General features: G+C 38.6%; 1 protein-coding gene across 3 annotated transcripts in view; it reads left to right on the top strand.

Annotated features, from left to right (window-relative positions):
- The first annotated feature begins 237 nt into the window (after positions 1-237).
- Usp9x (ubiquitin specific peptidase 9 X-linked) overlaps positions 238-23,489 on the top strand; it is a 109,283-nt gene continuing 86,031 nt past the window's right edge. For 2 of the 3 annotated variants that reach the window (XM_077107061.1, XM_077107063.1), the window contains exon 1: positions 238-1,054. The gene's annotated coding sequence lies outside the window, so the exon portion shown is untranslated. Of the gene's footprint in view, positions 1,055-3,028; positions 3,112-23,489 lie in introns of all 3 variants that reach the window. The other variant, XM_077107062.1, reaches the window with a different exon arrangement.

Consider the following 23,489-nt stretch of genomic DNA (forward strand, 5'->3'; position numbering starts at 1 on the left):
TCTCAGGGTTCTGGGCGTCTTTCGCCAGGCCCGGCCCCCAGGCGGCTCACGCGGTTCTCCCAGGCTCTGTAGACCGGGTGGAGGGGAAGAAGGGGGTAGCTGAAAGAGAGGGGGCTGGGCAGGGGCAGGGGGAGGATCGAGAGGCGGGGTCTTGAGGGGGCGGGGTCTTGAGGGGGCGGAGAACCTCGGGGCTTTGGGCGGTGCTGGGGGTAGTGGGAGTCTGCGCCGCCGCGCTGCTGCTGCTGCCGCCGCCACCACCACCACCACCACCGCCACCACCGCCGCTGCTGCCGCCGCCGCCGCCGCTACCGCCGCCGCCACTGGTCGAGCGGTTTTTTTTTTCTTTTGGTTTGCCGGATCCGCCATATTGACGAGGACGGGTATCCGCGGCTGCGGAAGCTAGTCTCCGCTGCCGCCGGAGCCGCAACCTCTCCGCACCCGGCCCGTTTGGGCGGCTGCCGCGCCGAGCCCCTCCCCGCCTTGCACAGCCCACAGGCCTCGCGGGAGACCGCTGCTGCCGCCTCTCTCTCACGGGAGGCGGCCGCCTTAGCGCCCGGTGCTCGGCTCGGCGCCGGCAGCGAGAAGGTAGCCGCAGCAGAGCGACCAGGCCTGGAGCGGGGACAGAGGCGGCGTCTAGGGGAAGGTGAAGGTGCCGCTGCAGGAGGAGGAGCGGGAGGAGGTGACGCAGGAGAAACGCACCGCCCGGAGCCCTTCAGAGCTCAGCTAGAGTCCCAGCCCGAGGGGAGAAGGGGGAAGAGGGCCGCTGCCGGCCGAGGAGGAGGAGGAGGAGGAGGAGGAGGAGGCGGCTGCGGCCACCGCTGCTGCAGGGTGGACACGGTGAGGAGCGAATTCCAGCGCTCGTGTGCAGCCCCTTAGTTTTAACGCCCGCACTCCCCAGCCCGGTCGCCGCAGCCTCTTCAACACTTTGTCGCCCGTCACCCGCGGGCCTGGGATGCTCCCAGGTTAGGCCTTGCCCCGGGACCGAGGTTTGCCTCCCTTTCTGCGTCCCGCCTCCGCGTGTCCCGGTTCTGGAAGAAGACGCCTGTGTCGTGCGGTAAGTAGCCAGCCGCGCCGGGGCGACGCGCCTTTCCGGGGCCAACAGCTGGATGTGGGTGAAGGGAGGGGGGTGTGTGTGTGAAGTCCCTCCCTCAATGTCTGCCGGCCGGGCCGGGGGCTTCCCCGCGGCCCCCTCTCGGTCCGGACTGGCCGGCCGAGCGCGGGGTTGTGTTCTCTGCTTAGCCGGTGTCCCGAGAGCGTGTCTGTGTGTTTTGGACTGTAAGGGAAAATGGCTGACGGCTCCGTCCCTCCCCCTCCTCCCCCTCCTCCCCCTTCCCGTCCTGTCTGGGGCCGAGTAGGAGGATGGAGTCTCCGGGCGCGGCGTGCAGCCCCCCCCCCCCCACCATCCGCACCGGGGGCCGGGTCAGCGCCAGGGGCGAGCCGCCCCCGCCCGGGCCCTTGCTGCCCCGCGGAGTCTCGGCCGCTCTTCTCCCCAGTCTCTTTCCACTTGACACCAAACGCCATTACTGAGGTGGAGTGATTTGGAGCGGTAGGCCTCGGCTACGCCTGGCTATCAGGCCTGATGACTTGTCCGCCTCCCCCCACCCTCCTGCGATAACCCGCAGCTTCTCCGCGGCCCTGTGGTCTGGAAGTCGGAGCCGGGTTATCGGCCCCCCGGCACCTCCTTCGCCCCCCTTCGCTGCCCAGGCCCCGAGCCGCGAAAGATGTTTTGATGCAGAAATCGCTTCCAAGTGAGCTTGGACCTACCACCTTTCTATTTTTAACTGTTTCTGCGAAAATATTAGCATGTGAGAGTTGGTTAGTGATAAAACCTTGAGATTCTTGGGGTGTGAGGCTTCGGGTTGGATAAATGACTTATTTTTCATTCATTGTGAAATATTTAAAGAGTTAGGGAGCAGGTGTCTACTTGTTTTGTTTGGCTTTTTTTGTGTTTGGTGTGGATTTCTGCAGAGACTGGAACTTACCCTGGGGTTTGAAAGTTTTTTTTTTTTTAAGTAGCTCCTGCTTAAATTAAGTGTTATTTTTTGGGCGGGGGGGTTCCGTAGTTATAACGTTAATTGCATTTTCATGGTGCAGTTTACAGGTGTGTATAATTGATTCAGGTTGTCTGAATTTAACCGAGTTGTAGGTTTAGGTTAAATATTCATGCTTTCTTTTGGGAGGAGAGAGTGTAGCCTTCTTTTACCTGGAAACCCCGGAGTCTAAATACCGTTTGTATAATTTCACTCTTGAGGAAGAGTCATTTTGAGTGCATTAAAGTTTTCAGCAGGTACTTAACCCTCTCTTGGAGCTGATTATTTACCTTTATGATAGAGGACTAGTTAGCCTTGATTAGCTTGGCTTTCTTAACCCTTACACTTGAACTTAAAAATAGAGACTGCAAACTCCTTTAGATCTCACTGGTCGACTGATTCACGGGGCTGCCATTTTGGTTTCAGCAAAATGCCTTCCAAATTCTTGGAAAAAAATATGCAATAAATTTACAAACAAGTCAGTATTTGTTTTCTCAATTTTTAAATTCATGTGCTTTGTCATATTTGTAACTGTAACCTTTAAAACTATTGTTCCAGTGTTTGGCTTGAGGGAAAACCTGAAGTATTCTGAATCGATAGTCCAAGGGTGAACTCAAAAATGTTTTTGATATTTTCTAACATGTTTTGCTTTCTCTAATTTAAAAACGTAACTTTTAGACTATAGCGTTTCTTCTCTTGACTCCTTTTCATAAAATTTTTTCCCTGTGAACATGTAACTGTTGTTAATTCTTGTTATCTTAATGTTCTGCTGTTTCTTTTGTTTGCTGACCTTGGTAGTTTCTGAGAATTTCTGGAGGGACTAAATAACAGCAAGGACACTACATGTGAGAATCTATATTCTTTCAAAAAGTAACTTCGATGGGTAGATTTTACCTTTCACCAAATTATTGAGGTATCTTGTTGGTATCCCATAGCCCTCTTATTTTTAATATCGGTGAATGCTCAAGTAGGATTTACTCGGCTCTTTTGTCTTCCAGGATCTTGAAATACCTTTTCTGATATCTCAAGAAGACGAGAGATTTCGTGGATATCTCCTCAGAGATCATTTTTCTTTGACGTGGTATTAATAATGCTGCTTATAGTTTTGAAAATGGATGTTTGCCATGAATTTGCCAGTCATCCAGTTCTTGATTAATTGGATATATGCAAGCGTTCTTCTAGCGTATTTTTATTTTATGAGATCAATTTTAATGTCTTTATGCACTAGTTTCAGAATTTTAATAGCGAAACCAATCCTTAAATCAGGTTAAAGAATGTTATTTGTAATACATACATATGTGCATTAAAGGATTATTTCTCTTTTGAGTCTTTTGGCAGTAAGTGGTGGGAGGGGTTCTTATCCCATGGTTATTGAGCTACTAGTTGATTTTTGTTCTAAAAGAAAGTAATGCTTTCATTTATTGCCTGCATTATATTTTCCCTTCTTGCTGGTAGGTTTTCTGAATCTTGAAATGGTTTTCATTTCAAAAATTGAGAAACAGATTCTGGTTTCCATTTGGTTCTTTTTAAGAGCTATATATTTGAAAGTCGTCTATTAAGTTCTTGTATATTTTAGCATAGTCTTTTTTAACTATTTAGGAAAGAGTTAATACATTGACCTCAACTCTTATAATCAGTTGGGAGTTTTTAAAAACCTGATTCCTGTGTCTCACCCTCAGGGTGTCCGATATGGGGCTTGGGCAAAGGTATATTTTGAAAGCACTGTGTATGATTCTGATATGCAGAGTTGAAAACTTTTAAGCGGATAAATAAGTGAATGGATTTTCCCCAACTGTTTTCAGTTATCAGTATAATTAACTTTTATTGAGTGATTAATTATATGTCAGCACTATTAAGCATTTACATTTATTATGTACACAGTATTATTTCCATTACACAGGTGAGGGTCTGAAGTCTATGGGGCTCAACCAGTGGTGCTTCAACAAATGTGCCATGTTAGTGAAAACATATTGATTACTGTTTTTTTTTTAATTAGATCTTTTGAATTGTTTGCTATACCAGAATACCTTTACATTTAGTTTTTAGACTATCAAAATGTAATTTGAGAAATATCTTTGGCAAGGGAGACGTTGAAACTTTGTAGCAAATAGGTTCTTTGTCTTCCATATGTTTGCCACAGTGTTCAGAGTGATAGTTAAGTTGCTGGGTTTGTTATGACTAAAATAATGTTAGATAATTTAACATTCCTAAAAGATGTAAAACAGGCATTTGTGCCTGATAGGTTATTTAAATTATCCCATAATCGAATGTTTAGTATTGTGAAATTCTCTTACCTCAACTTGAAAATTTCTGAGTTTTATTTAGTTTAAAACTAGTTTAATTTTCACAAAAAACTTCAAAACTAAGGGTTTTGCTTTTGCATTTTTGTGGCATCATTTGATAATTGTTTTGTGGAATGAACAAAATAGCAATAACAGACATTTGTTTGGTGTTTGTGTAATTTCTTTGATCCCCTTTGCTACATTCTGTGTGGGAAGAAGAAACTGTAGGATCTCTCAGCATTCCTTTTTTTTTTTTTTCCAATTTTTTTTTTTTTTTTCAGTGCTGGGGTTTGAACCCCAGAGCCTCCTGCATGCTGTAGCTCTACCAGTAAGCTGTACAACTATCCCTATGAGCATTCTTAATATGACATAAGATTATTCAAAGCTCTTTGTTAAATTATCATAGAAAATAGGATTTCAGTATTAAAGTTAATGTAATTTACATAAGGAAAAGGAAATATTTGCACATATATATTGGGGCTTGAATTTATCATTCAGTTATTACTATTGGTTATAAAGTGATGATCATTGTAATATACTTTTTTTTTAATCTTTATTTTTATTTGCTGTTGAGGATCAAACCCAGTGCTTCACATGTGTGAGGCAGGCTGTTCCACTGAGCTACAGCCTCAGCCCCATATAATATACTTTTTAAGGAATGGAATGTGATACTGTATTATTAAGATATTTGACCTAAAATTTATTCTAACATACCCATGTTAAGTCCTGAGGCCTTTAACATACACCCCTGTGTCCTATATGTATATTCAGGAAATGAGTTTCCAATTTGATTCTTAATTACTTCCAAACAGGGTTTTTCTGCCTCAACTGTATATCAGAATTATCTTTAGAGCTTTTTCAAAGTATTTTTACCTAGGTCTTATTCTCTCTAGATTGTAGTTGAGTAGATTTGGAGCAGGACCTGGGCATTTAAAATAAACTTATGGTGTAGTTAGCTACTAAGGTATAGCTAGGGTTTGTTTGGCTTCTTTTTTTTTTTTTTTTGCAGTTCATTTTAGGGAAAAGGGAGGTGAGACCCTTTGCATTTTGTTTTTTACCACTAGGCAGCAGTATTCTTGCATGAATTTAGTTTTGTCAGTCACATTGCCAAAAGTTCCAGACTCAAACACAAACAGTGAAAAATTCAGACACTAGATTAATAGGTGTCAGGTCAGGGATTACACACACACACACACACACACACACACACAATCTCATTCACATACGTGTATCTAATAACGTTAGTTCGTCACTTTTGGGAACCTTATGGTTCAGCTCCAAAATTAGTATTTTAAATATCTGTGAAGGCATTGCTTTCCTTTTAAAAATTCAAATATTTATTGGGGTCACATCCCTAGCTCTTGGTATGATCTTTTAAAATTCTTCACTCTTTTGCTTATACTCTTCACTACTTGGAGTCACTTGACCCTAATAATCCTTCTGTGAGGAGTCTTGGAATAGATCTTGGTGATAGTCAGACCCCCTCATTTTTCAGATGAAGCAAATGCATGCCTCAAAGACTTGCAATAGCATGTCTAAGATAGGCACGTATAGATCACCTTTTTCATAAAGCTATTTATGCAATAAAGTACATTATTTTCTAAACCATTACTTTGTAATTTATAAAATTACTTTGTAATTTATAAAATTAACACTGAGTTTTCTCCCTCCTAATAGATATGGTCCAGGATTCTGTCCTTTTTTTGTGTGTGTATATTACAGATCACCTAGAGTAATGCTGTTCACAATAACTGTAACTGATCAATCACACGAGCTCTGTACATGTTAGACTAGCATGTTAGCCATTATCAAATGAATTGTTTGCCTTGGGATGATTTTGAGTTTGGTAGTCTTGGATATTAGATCCCATCCTCTGCAGTCCAAATTGGGACAAGAAGAAATTTAACCAAAAAAGAGAGCGGGGGAAGCCTCCCATTCCTGCTTTCTATGCCCATTTCCTTCCTGTTGACTGGTTATTGAGGGTTGTAAATTTTGGTTGTTGGTTACATTTTTTTCTATTATTTTTAAAAATATTTACTATTTTTTAGTTATAGTTTCACACAATACCTTTATTTATAGGTGGTGCTGAGGATCGAACCCAGGGCCTCGCACAAGCCAGGCAAGTGCTCTACTAGTGAGCTACAGCCCCAGCCCCTACTTGGAACTTCTTAAGTCTACCCCTTAACTTTGACCTCAGAGTACGGAAATTGTCTTATAGTATTAGGCCCACATTTTACCTTAACAGAGTGTTTTGTCTGTGATCAAGATAATGTTAGAAGGATTTGGTTATTCCTCGTGATAAGACCTCTAATTCAGAGCAGAGATCAGCAAACATTTTCTGTGAAGGCCCGGATAATGAACATATTGTACTTTGTGGGCTAAGGCAAAATCAAGGACATTGGATAAATTTTGTATTAATGAAATTAAAGATAGTCATGTATAATTCAAGTCTGAGTACAATAGAATTTGGTGTTTGTGTAGGGGGTAATATACCATTTTGCTTAATTGGGGTTTAATCCCTATTATCAAATTAACAAATGTTTCTGTGTGAAATCCATTCTCAGTTTGTGGACTAAATAAAAACAGGAGGATGAATTTGGTCTGTGACCATGGTTTGCTGGCTCCTGGTTACTAGCAGTGGTTCCCAAACTGGAGGGCTTATTAAAACAAATTGCTGTGCCCACCCTCAGAGTTTGATCCTGTTTAAGTTTGGAGTGGGTCCCTAGAGTAGGCATTTCTAATAAATTTCCACACTGGGAATCATCCTTAGAGAAATGCTGACTTAAAGGTTAATTCCAGCATATCATACTTTTTCTTCAGGCTTATTACTTTGTCTAAATCTATCTTGAATCTTTTTTATTTTGTATTTTATATTAAATCCAGTAATTGTCTATTAAATTGCCTATTATGTACTGGGTATAGTATTATGTATTAGGTAATATACAAGGTAACAGGAATACAAGGTAAGAAAGGATTGTCCCTGTCATATATACTGGTTAGAGTGAATTTAAGAATCAATTTCCAGAAACACTTTAGAGGTTAAGAGTCTATGAGACAACACCATTTTGAAAGCAGGCCAATGGTGTAAGCTAAATTGGAAAAGGGCATTGTCAAACACAGTAATATTTCATTAATTTGGTGTCTTGGCGGATAATGTTATGTATAAATTAATTTTCAAAATACCAAAGCTTGCTTCTTAAGCCATAATTTAATATTTAATGGAAAGCTTTCTAAAGATGTCATGCTTTCTGTAATTTGTATCTGATTATGAAGTTAGTATGTTCTGTCATTAAGAAAAAGATTGGGGAGCATAAGGGGGTAAAAGAGAAAAGGTAAACAAAAACCCCACCTCTACAAATTTCACCATATAGAAGCACCCATAATATTTGAAAGGTGTATTTTCATTTATCTTTTATCTTTAATTAGATGGGAAATACTGTAGGTACACTCCCTCCCCATTCTATTTTTAAACTTTCTATAAATATTTTTCATAGCCCTATAATCTTTTAAATGAGTTTATCGTTATATAACTTCCTCCATGTCTTTTAAATTCTTCTCTTTCTTTTTTTTTTTGGTTATGCTGTGATGAACTTTTTGGGGTAAATGCTTACCTCTGAATTTCTAATTATTAAAGATCCTCTTGAGTTACATAACCAGTTTAATAAGTCACATTTTCACAGATCTTCTGTCTTCTGCCTCAGGACTTGAGTATGTGCCATGTGTTCATCCTGAAAGGCTTTTTTGTTGTATTGTTTTGAGTCATGGTCTCAATATGGTAAGGTGCAGGCTGGTCCAAAACCCCTGGACTCAAGGGATCCTCCTGCCTCAGCCTCCCAGGTAGCAAGCAGTACAGGTACACACCACCATGCCCAGATGAAAGACATTATTTTTATATCCCCCCCTTTTAAGAGACAACTTTTGTAAAGACTGTTCAAAACTCTCGTCATAGTTAATTTTAATATAACTTTACTACTTGTTTTCCCTTAATTTTTCTTGTGATCCCCTATTCCCCCTTTACTTCTCTCCCAATTCTCCATAAACCACCTTCCATGTGTTCCCACTTCTATGGTTTTGTTTTTGTAATACCCTATTAAAAAGTTTTTTTTTTTTTTTGTAGTTGTAGATGGACAGAATACCTTTATTTTTTAACATACTTAAAAAAAATTTTATGTGGTGCTGAGGATGGAACCCAGTGCCTCACACATGCTAGGCAAGCGCTCTGCCACTGAGCTACAGCCCTAGCCCTCCAGTATCCTTTTTAGGAGTTCCCTTTGTTTGATAATGGCAGTTATATTATGAACATAATTTAATTCTTTTAAGCCTGTTTCATTTTACGTGTCTGTTGATTTTCTCTTAAGTAGTTACTGATGTGTACAGGATACTTTATATGAACACCGAAAGACTCCAGGCTCTCTCTTTTTTTTTTTTCTTAATTAAAATTTTTTAAATGATTTTGTTTTCTTGATAATACATTTTTATTTTTGTAAGTTGTAGTTTTGGTCTTTGTTTCCTTAATGTTCTGTGAACTAGGGAAATGAGATGACAGTGCAGATTATAGTTGGATACAGCGAGGGTCTTTTATATGAACTTTACAATGAACCCTGCTTTCTGGATACTATACCTTTTTTTCCATTGAAAAAATGTTAGTCTTCAGTTGTGATAGATTTAATTTTTGTATAGTCTCAACTTCAACCCCAAGCCTCTCCTTTCTTAAGTCAGTCAAGTTCAGACTTCTGTGCAGTACTTATGAAAGAGATTTTTTTTTTTTTCTTTTTGCAAAATAGTACTGCTGGAGAACAATTTGGTTTCAAAAGCTTTACTGTGTTTTTACAGCTATATCTTATTTACTTGCAAGTTCAGGTGTATTTTTATAAAAAATGAGTGAAAAAGCAAACTGAGTATCTTTGAGTCAGGGAACTGATTAGGGATTTGAATCTTTAACTTTAGTGGTTTAGGTTGTGCTAGTTGGGTTATTTTGACCTTGTTAGGTGGTGGTGAATGAAGTAGAAAAATATGGCAAATGTGTGATAAAGCTTATTGAAAGATGAAGGTAATGGGGGTTTGTTTTCTTGCTTTCTGGGAGCAGGGAAAAACCCCTAAAACCATGTGACTTTATTGTTTGACTTTGAAAGATTTGACTTCTGTCACATTTTCAGGAATAAATTGTTAGAGTTTTTGTTGTTGTTGTTGTTTTTGTTTTGAATCAGGGTCTGCCTATGTTGCCAGGCTGCCCTCTGAACTGGCCATCCTCCCACCTCAGCCTTCTGAGTAGCTGGTTATTACAGATATGCAACCACCTCGCCCAGCTCAGGAATGCATTGTAAATTAAAGGATGATGCCAATGTATAGCATTTGTCTGGATTCTTAGGGAAATGACTACAGGAAATCTCACTTACATATATATATATATATATATATATATATATATACACACATATACACACACACACACACACACACATACACTTGATGATGGACCTTTATTTTATTCATTTATTTATATGTGGTGCTGAGAATCCAACTCGGTGCCTCACACATGCTAGGCAAGCACTCTACCACTCACTGAGCCACAGCTTCAGCCTTCATTTTCATATATTTAATCAGTGTGTATATGTCTATTTACTGTGTCTTTTGTAGAAGTATATTAGTGAGTTACCAGAATTCTTAATGAGTTGTTGACTTGGAGCTCCCTGAGCTCAGGCAAAAGGGATTGTGGGGCCAGACCTAGAGTTGGTGGAAGAACCTAATGGAGTGTGTTCAGGTGTATTCCTTGTCTGATGTCAGAGCATGTCATTATTTGAGCCATGTAAAAGCTAAGGATTGCCTTGATACTCAGTTCATTGTGAGAAGGGGAATCCTGTCAATGAATCATAAAATCATAGGAAGATTATTTGGTTTCTATTCAGGTACATAGCCTTAAGAATCACCTCCAAGTGTGTTCTCTCCCCCAAAATTACTCAAAACTCTTACTGTGCCAGGTAGTCAACAAGATCATCCCCCTTACCCCTTTTCTTTTGTATTGGGGATTGAACCCAGGGGCACTTTCCTACTGAGCTACATCCCCAGTCATTTTTATTTTGAGGCAGTCTCCCTAAATTGCTGAGACTGGCTTCTAACTTGTGATCCTCCTGCTTTAGCCTTCCAAGTTCCTGGGATTACAGGCATGTACTACAGTGCAAGGTTTTCTTAACCTCCCCAGCTAATCAAAGGGTCCATAGCTGACCCCGGTGCTCCAATCTTCATATTCCCTGGTTTTATTATTGGAGCTCCATCTCCTTTGAGCCACATGCCATCTTTGAGGAGTATTTTCTAATTCTCTCCAATTGGAAGTAGTCTTTATTTTCTCTGAATTTGGATAGCATTTTTCCTATGCTTCTGTTTTGTTCTAAACTCTTCTATTTTTTCTTTGTATTTCTTCAGAAGCAGCTCCTGGGAAGGTGGCTGTGGGAAGTTTCCTGAGGAGTGGTTTCCCTTTACCTCCCTAGTTCTGGGGATTGAACCCAAGGGTTTGTGCTTGCATGTGCTGTGCTACTTATTTTGAGACAGGATCTCACTAAGTTGCCCAGGCTGATCTGGAACTTATGATCCTCTTGCTTCAGCCTTCTAAGTAGCTGGGATTACAGGCCTGTGCCACCACTCATGGCTCTGAGTGGTCTTTTATGAGTGGCTGCAACTTTCTTTAGTTTAATTGTGAGAGAGTAATGGGTAAGAAAGAGCTCTAATCTCAGTGAAAAGGCTTGGCTTATAGTTGTAACTACTAACTAGTGAGCAAGTGGTTTAACCTCCATAAGATTGTAAAATGAAGAACTTGGACTGGGTGATGGCTATCTTACTGTAATGACTAAATTGAACTCATTCAATAACATTTGATGCAGGGGGAGTATAAAGATAATTAATCTCTACTTTCAAGGCTCTTAGGTCAAATGGGCCAGACAGACAACTATCCAGTTGAGTAAGAGCTGTGTGGTATGAGGGGCTGAGGAGCACTGGTAGAGGTTGTGCTTAGCACGTAGGAGGCCCTGGGTTCAGTCCTCAGCACCTCAAAACAAAAGTAGAAAATGCAGTGGTAAAAGAGTTGAAGAAATTATTCGGTTTGGGTTTGGGTGTGGTTTACTGGTCCTCAGAGGTGTGCCTTTTTAAAAAAATTTTTTTAGATGTTGATGGACCTTTATTTTATTCATTTATTTATATGTGGTGCTGAGAATCTAACTCAGTGCCTCACACATGCTAGGCAAACACTCTACCACTGAGCCAGAACCCCAGCCCAGAGGTGTGCCATTTTGATGGCTTTTATAGATTAGAACAGGGACTTCCAGGAAGGCAAAGGATCGATGTGAGATCAGGCAAGGTTTATATACCATGACACTGTTTGGCCATATTATTGTTTGTTGTGGGATGCTGTCCTATTCACTCCTGACCTCTCTCCACAAGTGCCATTCCTCTTAAATTGTGACAACTAAAAATTACGTGAGAAATTTCCAGATGTGCCCTAAGAGCAAAATTGAGAATCATTACTTGATAAAGGATCAATGAAAAGTGAAAGGATAATGTTTGTGGAGGAAAAACTAGCAGAATATAGAAGGAACATTGGAGTTACTGAGAGGGATGGGGCATGAAGATGAGACTACAAAGGTAGTTCGAGACCAAGTTCACAAAGGATTGTTTGAGTGTCATGTTAGGGCACTTAAATTTTGAGATAATGAGCTAGGCCTTCAAGTTTAAGTGAGACTGTGTGTGTGCATTTGTTTTTAAGGTAATTCTGATGCCCACATTTATTGTGTTGGAATAGAGATAGCAGGGTATTGGGACAATGTTTTAATAGTTCTGCTAAGTGATGATAAACAATGATTTAGAGAATGGAATATAGAGGAATGAGATTCACAGGGCTCCCATTGTATGAGGGATGTGCTGCTAATTTGACTTTGGCTTCTCTTCACCATTGGAGTCCTGAGCAAAATATTTCTCTTGTCTTCTCTTTCAACTCCTTCTCCTAACCCCAGTTCTCTTTCAGTGATTGCTGTTGCTGTTTGAGGTGTGTTGAAAGGGCAGAGAGAGAAAGGAATCTGGATTATAGAAGTGGATTGTTAACATACGTGTTTTTCACCTTCATCCCTCCCAAATACAGGGGACTAGAATCTGGCATCAGAGTGTGTTAACTCTAGGCTCTCCTTACAATCCTTATTACACATATAGAGTACAATTTTTCGTATCTCTGTATGTTTAATGGCATTCATATTTTATGTGAGAGTGATGTAGTGGAGGGGTAACTGGATTCCAGTCAGAAGGGCTGTATTTTATAGTTCCAGTTATCCCACTCTCTGTATAAAATCATTTCACTAACTTTTTGGGTTCTTATTATGCTTATGTGTAAAATCAAGGTGTGTATACAAGACACGACTTAAGGGAGGTCTTTTGTTTTTACCCTTAAGTTTTTTAAATTTTACATTTATCAGCAGATAGGTGGATAAAACTGGAATCTTGAGAAAATTTCAATTAAAGCAAAATAAAGTAAAAAGTTAATAGATTTAGGAGTTGTTGGATTGGCACAAGGATAGTGTAACAATTTGAATGTTTCCTTCCCTATGATTCTTTGTCTTTGTGGGGTCTGGGAGGCTTTGTTTTATTTAGAATGGGTTAATTGTACTTGGCCAATAGCTCATAGAGTGAATTTAAGGACAATACACTTGGTAGCCAGGGGTATAATTTTTTTACTGGCAGAGCAGCTTATAGTTTGGTTAAGGTTTAGAGTTGTTTTGCTTTGTTTTCTAGTTGGTTGTTTTTTGCAGGGTGCTGGGAATCTACCCACACAGGCTACCACCAAGCTACAACCCTAGATCAAAGCTTGGTTAAGTTTTTATCTGAAGTTTGGCTTAACTTTTAAGAGCATTACAGCTGTTAAAGTGATATGGCCAGCTAGGGAAAATAATATTTACCGGGGAATCATGTTTTTGGAATTGAAGATGAAAGTATACAGGTACGTACAGTAGCAGTGAGTTTTGTCTGGCATAGATGATTTAGAGAAAATACTCAGACCTCATTTTCATTATTGTAATAGAGCCAGCAAAAGAAACTTATTTTTTAATTGTATTTCTTAGCCTAGTCATTCTCAAACTTGGTCTCAAGATTTTTATGCTCTTAAATTATTGAGGACCCCAGAGAGATTTTATGTGGGACTACATCCATCAATATTTCCTATTTTGGAAATAAATATATCTTTAAAAATTATGTATCTATTTTAAAATAACCCATTGCATGTTAGTGTATTTTTATGATAAAGAATTTTTCCAAAAGAAAAACCTTGGTGAGATTGGTGACTTTGTTTTACAATTTTTGTAAATCTCTAGAAGCGCTAGATTCTCTGTTTTTGACTTCAGTCTGTTGTGATATAATATTTCATGTAACCTCTGGATGAAGTCCTTTGTAACAGAGAATGACAGTGAAAACGGCAAACGTCTTATTAGGGAAGTAATTTTGGTCTCAGTCCCTTTGAAAAAAGATCTCAGAGACTCTAGGAGTCCCTACACCACACTTTGTTTTGGGGAAAGGGTACCAGGGATTGAACCTAGGGGCGCTTAACCCCACTGAGCTACATCCCTAGCCCTTTTATGTTTTATTTAGAGATGGGGTCTCCATAAGTTGCTGAGGCTGGCTTCGAACTTGTGATCCTCCTGCAGAGCTGCTGGGATTAAAGGCCTACACCACACTTTCTTGAGAGAACCAGTGCAATAGAATGCCAAGCCAGGAGAATTCAGTATTATTTGAGTGACTACTTATCTACTGTAAATTCTTTAAACTGAAATTTATAACTTACATATAATAAAGTGTGCTTTCTTTCTTTTGTGTGTGTGTGTGATACCTGAGAACCCAGGGGTGCTTTACTACCCCTGAGCTACATCTCCAGCTTTTTTTTTTTTTTAACTTTTGAGATGAGGCCTTGCTAATTAGCTGAGATGTCCTTCAACTTGCCATCCTTTTGCAGCTTAATGGAATTTATGTATTTAAAACTCTATTAGAGAAATCAAGGCAAATGTCCATCAAGTGATGAATGTATACGTATATATTATATATAAAATGGAATAGTTAGGAATAAAAGAAATGAAGTACTGATACATACTACAACTTGGATGAACTTTGAAAACATTCTTAAGTGAAAAACACCATTTACAAAAGACCTCATATTATATGATGCCATCATATTATATGATATCCAAAACATTTCAATTCATTGAGACACAGAATAGGTTAGCTTGGGGCTGAAAGGGGTGTGGAGGGAATTGGGAGTGATTGCTACTGATGGGTATGGGATTTCTTCCTTCCACCAGGGATTGGACCCAGGGCCTCACACATAAGCCTGTGGTCTACCTGTGAGCTACACCCTCAGCTCTGGTATGGGGTTTCTTTTGGGGGTGAAAAAAATATTCTGAAATTGATTGTGGCAATAATTGTACAACTGAATATATGAAAACCCAGTTAATTGTACGCTTCATCAAACGGTTTGGTTATATGAATTAGATCACATGGCAATTAAATACATGGTAGGTAATCTCATTGAAAAGGAATTTGAAATTCTTTGGTTTCCTTTTTCAGATCCTTTACACCTCTACATTTGCAACTTAAGCAAACTAGTCGTGGAAGATCCCAGGCAAAAAGATGCACACAAAATGCATATAATTAATGATTTGCTTTGAAATGTTGACTATGATGAAAATGAGATTTTTGTTTCATTGTGTTGGACCAGCATTTCATGACTGGATTTACAACTTCTAAAAGTGTTAAGATAATTTTGACAAACATGATAAATGCTATTAACAGAAATTGAGTTGTTTATCTTAACCTGTCATTTCAACAGAGTAGAAGGATAAATGTTACAGAAGGTTTGAGTACCTGATATGTGACTTGTTCTTAATATTTTAGGTCAACATTACTCACTTTTTTAATTGACTGATTTGTTTAGGGACTGGAATTTATTGGAACCTCACACCCTTTGTGAGTATGTAGTAAATAAAGGAATATGTAAAAATGTATCTTTGTCTTGAAAAGAGACCTAGTGGTATGTACATGGTAAATCCTCATATTTTAAAGGGCTATAATATAGATGATGGTGAATATTAACTTTTTGTTCCAGGGTTAGAACTGTAATGTGTATCAGTGACAAAGGAAATAGATGGGTTGCGGGGGGCTTTTTCGCACACAGTAGTGGACCTCAGTGTTGTGGCAAAATGTCCAAGGGGAGAAAAGATACAGCATTTCCTAAATTTGGAGCACTTAATATCCAAATCTTAATATCCTTTGAGCCATCCCTCCCATTATCTGCAAGATTCTGGCCTTTTAAGTATCTCTTTGTTTACCTTGAACATTGAATTTATGTTCAAATTAAAAGTTGTTTTTTTTTTTTTTTAAAAGCAAGTCTTCTCATTTCTATGATACTGTTGATCATAAGTATGTGTACTTTGGATTACCTGAATGATTTTGCCTTATAATCAAGAACTGACAGCATTTCAGTACTTATTACCTCTGGTTTTTTAATATCTTGGTGCTCAGTTGTACCATTTGTTTTGTGGGAATATAGAGATAAACTTAACACCTGAGTTGTTGGCTCCAAGGGCAAATGATGTCACAGCACACCATGTATACAAAGTGGTATAGTAATTCAAGTAGAAGTAGGAGAGCTAAGTCTCCCATGTGATATGATATGTAAAATTCAGAGGAACCCATGCCTTAGCAGAAATATGCTGCCATCTGTCACATTCTATTAATATTAATGATTTTGTTTATATTTAGTTTAAAAATTTGTACTGATTTTATAGTTATGTAAGAGCAGTAAACACAAGGAGTTTAATCCTAATTTCATTTCTGCATATATTTAAGGAACATTAAAATAGAAAGTAACTGAATTAGCTTTAAAAAAATCTGTTAAAGTAGAACAGAATTAGTAAACTTGAGCCAGCTTGGTGTTGTTGATAGGAACCTGGTGCTTGGAGTTGGATTATTGGAACTGAAACTACAATGCCAATGTTTACTAGGTTATTTCTGTGTTTGGGAAAGATACTTATATTTCCACCTAAAAGGATAGTTCATTTGTTTATCCTTTCATTTAAGGGATAATATATTAAGTTGTGTAGCACTGCATAATTTTGATGTCAAATTGTTATGGTTTCTTTAATCTCCCCACTGTTGCATTTTCTTCCCATCACATTTTCTTGGGAGCCAGCACAAACTCTGAATACTGTGCTATGAATTGTCTTATATAGGGTAAGATATCTTGACTTGAAATGTACCTTTAAAAAAGTAGGACTAAGTAATTTTAAAGTATAGTAGGATTTTGTGTTAATGGAATAGAATAATAAAGACAGTTTACATTACTAAAACTGTTGGAGTTCGCTTATATTGGGAGAAAATCCTGGTAATTTATAGTTTGGAGAATAATTTTCCCCTGAGCTGGTGTGGAGATCATAAGGAGCCTCTGAAGGTTCAAATATAAGAATTGTCAAGAGTCATAATAATCTGATTAGCATTTCAAGAGAGAAATAACCAGCACTTGTTAAAACACCTACCATTTACTGGGTTCCTTCTGTGTACCTGGCACTTCACATACATTCTCTCATTAAAGCTTTCCAACAATTTCTGGAGGTGTTAGCCACCTTCAGAGAAAAAGATGATATTTGAAAATTAAACATCATCTGTTGAAGGCCTTTTATATTGCAGTATATATGCATGGCTGAAAAAACCCTTGCACTCTACAAAATTGTGCACCAAAAAAAAAAGGGGGGGGGGATTAAGAGCAAACTGCTCAAAAGTGATGTTACTTTGCAATTAGAGTACTAGCAAGATGATAAAAATTGTAATAAAATAAGCAGGATAGTTTAAAAGGTCTTAAATTCATGACAAACTATAATAAATAACATGAATTTTTAAAAAAGGTATGGTAACCTGATGGAAGGGCTGGGGTATAAAGAAGGATTGAGGTTATTGAGTTGAGACAAGGCTGAAATGCATAAAGATCAGATAGAACCACATAAATGCTTTTAAAAACAGCATGTGGGCAAAGCCAAGAGGAAGAATGTGGGGGATAGAGATTTGGTCCAGACCTGTAACCTCTGCCTCTACGCCGAGTTCAGCTTTGGTTATTTTAAAATACATACTCACTGGTACAAAACATTAATATGTTGGGGGAAGCTGGCAACTACCATTCTACTTTCTTTATAAATTTAATGATTTTAAGTGTACTTCATATGAGTGGGGTCAATACAATATTTGTGTTCTATTGTGACTGGCTTATTTTACTCAATGTAATATCTACACGGTTCAACCATCTTTAATGTAACAAAATTTCCTTCCTTTTAAAATATGAATAATACTGTGTTATTTGTACATACCACATTTTGTTTCCCCATTTGCCTTGGACATTTGGCACCTTTTGGCTACTGTGAGTGATGTTGCTGTGAACATGGGTGTACAAATATCTGTTCAAGTCTTAAGACACTCAGAGAAATAATTGCCAGATCTTAGTCATGGTTAAATTCTAGAACTTTTTTTGAGGCTTAGCCTTATTGTTTTCCATGCAGCTGCACCATTTCACATTCCTGTCAGCAATACATGAGAGTTCTGATTTCTTCCCATTCTTGTCAGCACTTAACTGTAGCCATCCTCCTTGGTGCAAAGTGGTATCTCATTGTGGTTTTTATTAGCATTTCTTTGATGGCAAAAGTTGAGCATCTTTTCATATGCTTACTGGTCATTTGTTTTTCTTCTATGGACAAATGCCTATCAGATTTTTTGCTCATTTTTTAATTGGATTGTCTTTTTATTATGAATTCTTATATTCTCAATATAAGTCTTTGATACACGATTTATAATTTTTTTCCATTTTGTGAGTTCTCTCTTCACTGTCTTTATAGTGACCTTTGAGCCACAGTTTTTTTTTTTTTTTTAAGTTTTTATTCTTTTTGGTGAATCCAGGGCCTCTCACATACTAAGCATACACTCTACTACTGTTACACTCCCCACCCCCACTCTAAGTTTTTAATTTGGTGGGGGAAGATACCGGATATTGAACCCAGGGGCACTTGACCACTGAGCCACATCCCCAGCTCTATTTTGTGTTTTCTTTAGAGACAGAGTCTTACTGAGTTGCTTAGCACCTTGCTTTTGCTGAGTCTGGCTTTGAACTTGTGATCCTCAGCCTCCTGAATTGCTGGGATTACAGGCGTGCATCACCATGCCTGGCAAAGTGTTTTAATAAAATCTAACTTAACTGGTTTTATTATTATTCTTCCTGATTTTGATGTTTTATCTGTAAGAATCCATCACCACATCCTAGATTGTTGAGCTTTTGACCGTATGTCTAGGTCCTTTTGAGCTAATTTGTGCTGTTAATGGGAAACATTTTTATATGTAATAATCCCAACAGTTCATTAAATACAGGTAGTTGTTTTATACAATGCATTTCAAATGAGTTAAGAAAGAAGAAACACATTCATACTGTTTCCTTTTTGCCGTACTAGGAATTGAAATGAGGGTTTTGTGAAAGTACTTTGCTCCCGAGCTATATATCCCCAGCTCCTGTGCTGTTTTTTTTTTTTTTTTTATAATTGCATAATTGGAGTTACCAGTGCTCTTAGTGATCATACCTACCAAACTCTCATGCTGTCAACTGAATTTTTTGGGAGAGGGAAGGCGGTTATCGGGTATAAAACCCAGGGACATTATACCACTTGAGTTACTTTTTATGTTTCATTGTGAGACATGGTCTCACTCATTTTCACAGGCTGGCCTCAAACTTGGCTAGCCTCCTGCCTCAGCCTCTTGAGTCATTGGGATTACAAGCACATGCCACCTTGTCCTGCTGCAAATTGATTTTTTTAACTCCATTTTTGAAAGAAGTTTTGTTGATGGTTTTGTTTTTCTCTTTCAACACATTGAATTTGCTCCATGTTTCTGATTGAAAAATCTTCAGCTAGTCTTATTGAGATGGTTCGCTTGCTCTTTCAATTCAATTTTCAATTTCGAAATCTCTGTATTTGCCTTTGGCAGTTTGATATTTCTCATTTTGTATCTCTCCGTTTAATAAGTGATTTTCATTGAATTTGGAGCAGTTTTTAACCATAATTTCTTAATGTCTTTCTTTCTGGGACTCTAATTGTAAAAGTTAGTGTGCTTAAAATTGTGTCACACATTTCTCTAATTCTTTGCTCATTTTTTTTCCCTCCTTCAGATTGCTGTATCTAACAATCTACAAGTTTGCTGATTGTTTCCTCTGATGATTCAGCTGCTGTTGAACTACTCGGGAGTTTTTCATTTCAGTTATTGTACCTGACTCTTATTTTCTGTGTTTTTTTCTTTAATCTCTGATAGTCTTTAAAAATTTTCATCGTATTTTCCTTGAAGTGTTTATCCTTGAGTCCTTTGAACATACTCATAATAGCTGTTTTGAAGTTTTTACTAACAGTCTGACATCGAGACCCTCTCAAAGCCAGTTTCTTTTGTATACTTTTTTCTCCCTGTATGAGGGGCCACATATTCTGTTTGTTTGCATGCCTTGTAATTTTGTGTTTAATACTGGACCATTCATATTATGTAACTTTGGATACTGAATCCTCATTGACCCCAATCACCATGGCCTTTGTAGTTATTTGCTTGTTTATTTGGTGACTGCCTAAGTGATCTTAAATTCTATCTAAACCCCTACCCACCACCATTATGCAGGCTCTGATGTTCTTCAGAGGGCATAACCTTAGTCCTGTACGTAGTAGCCACCTCAGGGTGGGAGTGGTTTTAGTTTAGCAAGGCTTTCTTGGTAAGTTCCTGTCTTGGGGCAGGTCTGCCCCATTGACATGCTATGTTAGCCTCTTCTAATTGCTGCTTGGTTGCTGTATTGTTTTACATGATGCCTTGGGATATAAATTGCCCCATAGTCTTATTCTATGAAATTCTTATGTTTTGGGGGGATAAATTACCACATCAGTGTTGGAAGTTTATTTTGACCTCAGGAAAGTTATACTTAGCTCTCTGTTTCCCTGGTTCTCTCTGGTAAACTGAATCACCCCCCTCTTAAACCAAGCAGAGTCAGTTTACTTTGAATTTAGAATTTTCTATTCTTACGGGCAGCCTTTTCCCCTGGCAAAAACTTTCAGAATTGGTGCAGGATGGTAGCTCATTTCTCTAACTGCCCTGCTTCTTGAGCAGGGTGCTGAGTGGAAGCAGCAGCCTCTGGTCTTCTCAGCTTATCTCCTGTCTTAGAACCTTGGCTCTGTGGGTGAGGTGGGGTGATGGCCATCAGGACTGCAGTATTCTTGGTTTGCTGCACCCAGGGTTGATCTTCTGCCCCCAAAAGTGCTTCCTGGATGGGAAAAATAAGAACCCCAGGCTTTTCAGCCACTCCTGGCTTGCACTGGAGGCTCTGCAGTTGGGGGTGATGGATGAGAAAGGCTGGTTGCCTTCCTCTACAGGGGGAGATACCACCAACTGGGAGGGAGGAGCCCAGAATTTTGGTACTCATCTGAAGTGGAGCTTCTGTCCTGCTGAGCTGGTTTACGTGCCAGGCTGTGTTCTAACTTTAGTATATGGTAGGTTTTTTTGATTAAAAGTTTCTTGCCTTCCTGTATGTCCTTAGGACAATTTCCAGAGACTTTAAATGTTTTTATTTAAATTTTTTTAAAACCTGTTATGGTTTCACTGGGGAAATTGCCCATAGAGCTTCTGATGCCACCATTCCAAAAGTCATTTTTTTAAAAAATATTTATTTATTTTTAGTTTTAGGTGGACACAGTATCTTTATTTTATTTTTATGTGGTGCTGAGGATTGAACCCAGTGCCTTGCGCATGCCAGGTGAGCGCACTACCATTTGAGCCACATCCCCAGCCTCCCAAAAGTCATTTTTTAAGCTGAATCCCAGCGGGTCGCTCAGGAGGCTGAGGCAAGGAGGATCATGAGTTCAAACTCAGCCTCAGCAACAGTGAGGCGCTAAGCAACTTAGTGAGATCTTGTCTTTAAAATAATATACAAAATAGGGATGATGCCCCCGAGTTCAATCCCTGGTACCAAAAAAAAGAAAACCTTTCCAAAAGTCATTTTTAATTTAAATTTTATTCAAATTGACTATGACCACTTAAAAATTCCTGTTTGAGAATGCCTTGGAAAAATTGCTTAAAGTTTTTGAAGCTTTTTAAGCATTAAAGCTTCTAGTACCCTAATTGTGTACACATTACTTGATAGACTTCAGGATGGACAAGTTTTGAATAGGAGTATTTGGCCAATTAGCAAGCATTTCTAAATGAATAAATTTCTGCTGCCATAAAGAATTTTGAGCTCAGGATACAGTTCTGTGACTGTATAACTTCTAGGAAATTAGCCCTAGGAAATAGCTACAGATATATACAGTGATCAAGTGCAAAAATTAGGGGTGGATTTTTAAAAAAATTAATGTTGGAAACAGAATATGAACGTTTAGTTCAAGTAACATTAGAATTTAACAAAAATTAATTGGACACCTTCATTTGCATTTTCTGGATTATTGATTGGAGGTGAAGCTGTCTAGAACTAGTGTGGAATGGGGGCCCTGCTTAATATAGTTGCCTTCACTTTCTTTGTGTCTTATTTAACATAATGTGGATAAGAATGGTAACTTCTATAGCAATGATAATAGCAGTGCTGGTGGAGCTAAGGAAAACTTTAAGAAGGAAGGTTTCATTTTAAAATTACTTAAGGTTAGCTATTTAGATTTCTGGCTGTGGATGGCAGCTATTTTAAAATGGTGCATTTCAGACAGCTTAATATGAATTCTTATTTGTCTATTAAACTGTTAATTTTTTAAAAGATTTTTTTTTGAAGTTGTAAATGGGCACAAAGGTTTATTTTAAAGTTGTCTATTTCATGTGTTTATTGGTTGCTTGTATTTCTGAGAACTTTATATCCTTTTTTTTTTTTAACTACCTTTTCTTTTTGTAATGTCTTTGGCATAAAATATTTTACTTTTTTTACTGTGTTGGAATCAAATCCAGGGCATCCAGTGTCCTAGGCAAACATTCTACCTCTAACTGCATCTCTAGCCCTTACTTTTGATTTTTACAGAAACCAATATCAATTTTCTCCCTGATGTCTCTGAATTTTGCTTAGAGGAAGGTGTATCTTAAAATTGAACTTCTGTGTGCTTTTTAAATAAGTTTTAAACATGTTCTCTAATTTATAGTTTTCCTGTTTACATTTTCCATTAACCTACCTACAATTCATTTGAAAATGATAGAAACCTTGAAGTGGAAGAAGTCATATAGTCAGATCTGAATTAGAGTTGGCTCTACATAATGTGGACCAGTTCTTGCAGATCTTATTTTTGACTCCATAAAATGGGGATGATGATAATACCCACTTTTCTGTGCTGTGTAGACTGGGTGTGAGAATCGGTGAGGCATAGTAGGACATGTGGTGGAAACCACTTTATAGATGTGACATTCTGTACACCTAAGTACCTCGTGATAAATACTTGGGTATTAATATTACTAAAGCAGATGAGCCTTAGGTATGTTTTATATACATGTTTTAAATTTGGTCTTGAGTATCTTGGCAAGGTTGTGATTAGAAAACATAGAAATGAAACTTTCCAATGTTTGTGGCTAATTTCTCTCAGTCTCAGTATTAGTCAGCATTTTCATCATTACAACCAAAATACCCGATAAGAACAACTTAGAGGAAGAGGAAGAAAAGTGTATGTTGCCTCAGTTTTAGAGGTTCAGTCCATGGACTGTTGCTTTGGGCACAAAGTGAGGCAGCATCATGGACAAAGGGAGCCACAGAGGAGCAATGCTCCACTCATTCCTGGCGGCCAGGAAGCAGAGAAAGGGGAACGGGTCATAGGGAAGATGTACCTTTTCAGGGCATGCCCCCAGTGACCCACCTTGTCCAGCCATGCCACAGTTACCACCCAGTCAGCCTACTCAGACTAGTTATCTTTTGTAATTTGATGATTTTGCCTCTGAAAATTCCTGTATTTACATAGGAGCTTTTTGGGGACACCTCATTCAAACCATAATATCTCTTATAGCCTGACTGTGGGTTAAGTGATTATATTTCAATTTTTAGGCATACATGGACTGTTCTGGGTAAAAATAGGAGGTGTGGTCACCTTACTTCTAACCAAGTACTTATAATCAATCAAGTAATAAGTTTCTCCATCTAGTGGCA

This window comes from Callospermophilus lateralis, chromosome X (assembly GCF_048772815.1).
Source record: "Callospermophilus lateralis isolate mCalLat2 chromosome X, mCalLat2.hap1, whole genome shotgun sequence".
NCBI lineage: Eukaryota > Metazoa > Chordata > Mammalia > Rodentia > Sciuridae > Callospermophilus > Callospermophilus lateralis.